We start from the raw sequence: 2,997 nt of genomic DNA on the forward strand, positions 1-2,997 counted from the left end.
GCTTTGAGTCATCTTAACATGTTTCTGTGCTTCAAAAAGAGCATGATAGAATTATGAGGAAAGGATTCCTGAGGTAAGAATGGGCAGAACCATCCTGTAGTTGAATTGGATCTTAGTTCTTAAACCAGTAGGTTGTTGCCGTAGTGGTGAAAGTAACACATCTGTCCCTTGTAAAGTGAATCTTTCAAAATAAACTAGGTTCATGATTTGCTCTGATTTAGATGGAAAAAGCAAACCCTTTGGCTCATCCATGCCTTAAAAGGTTAGACTTTGAAGACAAGGTAGGCTTTCTGAGGTTTTCTGCAATGCTGGGTGGATATGTGGATTGTTTCTTGAACAAGAAATGAGAAAGGGTTGGAAGGTGGCCAACGGCTGGTACTTCTTGCATTGGGCATCTTCCTTGAGAAGGCAGTCGTGCCTACTTTTATAATTTACTGCGGTGGCTTCAAGTTCTAGGTTGACAGGACCCCTACATGGCTTATTAACCTGTTTCCCATTTAGGAAAAAAATGTAGCTTGCTGCCAGCGTTTATGTAAACTCAGGTTGAAGCAAGTCTTGACTGGTTTTCAATGTGAAGAGAAAAGAATAAAAGCTGTTCTTGGAGTTATTCCTAAACAACTTGGTCTCTCTAAAGTGACACAAATCAGACTAATCAAATGAATCTGGGTAACGATTGTTGAAGAATGATGATAACATCACGTTAGGAATGCTACATTTTCTAGGATTTGACATTTTCGGTGAGAATTGTATTTGTATTTTGTAAAGGGAAATACCACTAAAAATGGAATGCTATAAATGTCATTTGTTCCCAGAGATGATCCATATGCTAGAGCAATGCAAAAATAATAAAAGCAAGATATTTCATGAGAAACTTCCTGGGTAAGGTTAGGACTGTAAGTTATCTGTAAGCACAGCTGCAAGTGCTGCCAGCGAGTATTATCAGGGCAAACCGGACAAACCTATTGGTCAATAGAATGTCAGTTCAGAGCATTCCAGCAATTCTTAAATTCAGATCACAAAAAACTGGTGTCCACAACTGTCTTGCTAAGGAGAAGAGCTATGTATGTAGTTCAGGAAGCTGGAACCCGGTTCTGGAATTTAGGACTTGCTGACTATAAAAATAAACCATAGGAAACCTGAACTTCGAAATAAAGACTTTGGATGAGGAATGTAAAGCAAATGGTTTATTCTACCATAATGTTGCAAAAAAATAGAGGATAGAGTCTAGTGGGGGTGATAATGAAGGTGTTTGAAAGTAGCAATAAATTGGGCTCTAGCAGTGATTTTCCAACCCTTAGTTGCATGTTAGGACTACAGCAGAGCTTTTTAAAAACCAATTTCTGGATTTTATTATGAATTCTCAACAAATTGGTGATTAAGTTTCAAAAGTTCATGAGATGGAGATGCACAGCCGAGGTTGAGAACTGTTGAGCAAAGCTCTTCTCTTGGTCTTAAGGGAAGCTTTTTGGCCAACTTAAATTTGGAGCTCGGTGAACTCAACTGCGCTCTGGCCCTCTTGAGAAGAATGATAGAAAAGATTTCAAACTCAGGTAATAGAGTTTTAAGTTGGGGTGGGATAGGAATTAAGTCTAAAAAGGAATAGATATTGAGGTTACAGTTTCACTTAGATGTAGATTTATGTCTTGGACTACTTCAGGCATATCATGAGAGGCAGAGTTCTTTGGAAAAGATAATAGGAAGAATAGGAGCAGGAAAAGAGGAAGACCAAGTAATAGATGGATTGACTCTGTAAAAGAAACCATAGGTCTGAGTCTACAGGGGCTGAGCATGACTGAGGACAGGACTGTAGGTAATGGTTGCCAGGAGTCAGCTGACTCAGCAGCTTGTAATATTGACATTTCAGAAAAAATTTAAGGTTTGAATTGGATTAGTTTGAGGGGGAAAGTTATAAAATCTTAGACTATACTGCATTCCCTTGTTTATACACTCAAGATTTTTCTTTCTGTAATTTGGGAAAATACTATCGAAAGGTTGGTTTCTGACATTGTGCCTTTGTATAGTTTCCCATAACTATACTTTGTATAGTTTCCCATAACCTGAACTGAGAACCCTAAATGCTATGAGAGAAGAGGCCTGGCTCATCCCCTTGATTGCAGGACAGTCTGAGTCAGGCCCTGGACCTGCCTTGCACCTCCCACCCCGCCATGTTAGTAAGCAGTTTACATATGTAAATGGTTTCCCTGGAGGTTTCACTTTGAGCCAGTTTATCCCCTTTAGGCATTGTAATAGCTTCAGGAGTCAGACTGAGTGCCATCTTGATTGGGAATACTGCCTTCCACAGTAACCAATCAATTTCGATTGCTTTTTATTTTTCAATAAACATTATTAGGTCAAGACCTAGAGACACTGCCAAGCTCTGCTAAGTTGGAGTGTAGGGATGAAGACAGAAGACAAAGCCCTATCCTCATGAAGTTGCTCTATCAATAAAGTTGTTATTAGCTACCATGGTAAAGTGAGTATTGATAGACACCAAAATAAAGGCATGACTGGATCTTTCTAGACTATTCATCCTTAATGAACCCCAATGTGTGGACCCCAGTCCCAGCCCTCTAAGACTTGCTCTTGGATTCTCTCAGGACTATCATTATAAAGCTCTACCTTCCTGAGGGACCAGCATGGGGGGGCTCCCAAGACAAGTACAGATTCCCTGGGGCTTGCACAAAAAATCTTGAGAGAGGTCTCCCTGAGCAACAAGAGATGGACTGTGATAAAGAGCTGGGAAGAAAAGGGAATGCTAAAAGAGAACTGATCTGATGTTTTCATTGTCTCCCATTTTTGCTGCTGCTTTCTGGTGCTGAAGCAACAAGAATAAGAAGGTGAGTGCTTCACAGAAGGCCAGAAAACCAGAGAGCTAGATCAAGGAGGACATTTTTGGCCTCGATAAGGATTTTAGCTTTTACCCCAAAGATTTTAATAATAGCTCACATTTATTGAGCATTTACTCTGCCAAGCACTATACTAATTTTTTTTTAAATT

The sequence above is a fragment of the Pteropus vampyrus genome, unplaced genomic scaffold, assembly GCF_000151845.1.
Source record: "Pteropus vampyrus isolate Shadow unplaced genomic scaffold, Pvam_2.0 Scaffold225, whole genome shotgun sequence".
Taxonomy (NCBI): Eukaryota; Metazoa; Chordata; class Mammalia; order Chiroptera; family Pteropodidae; genus Pteropus; species Pteropus vampyrus.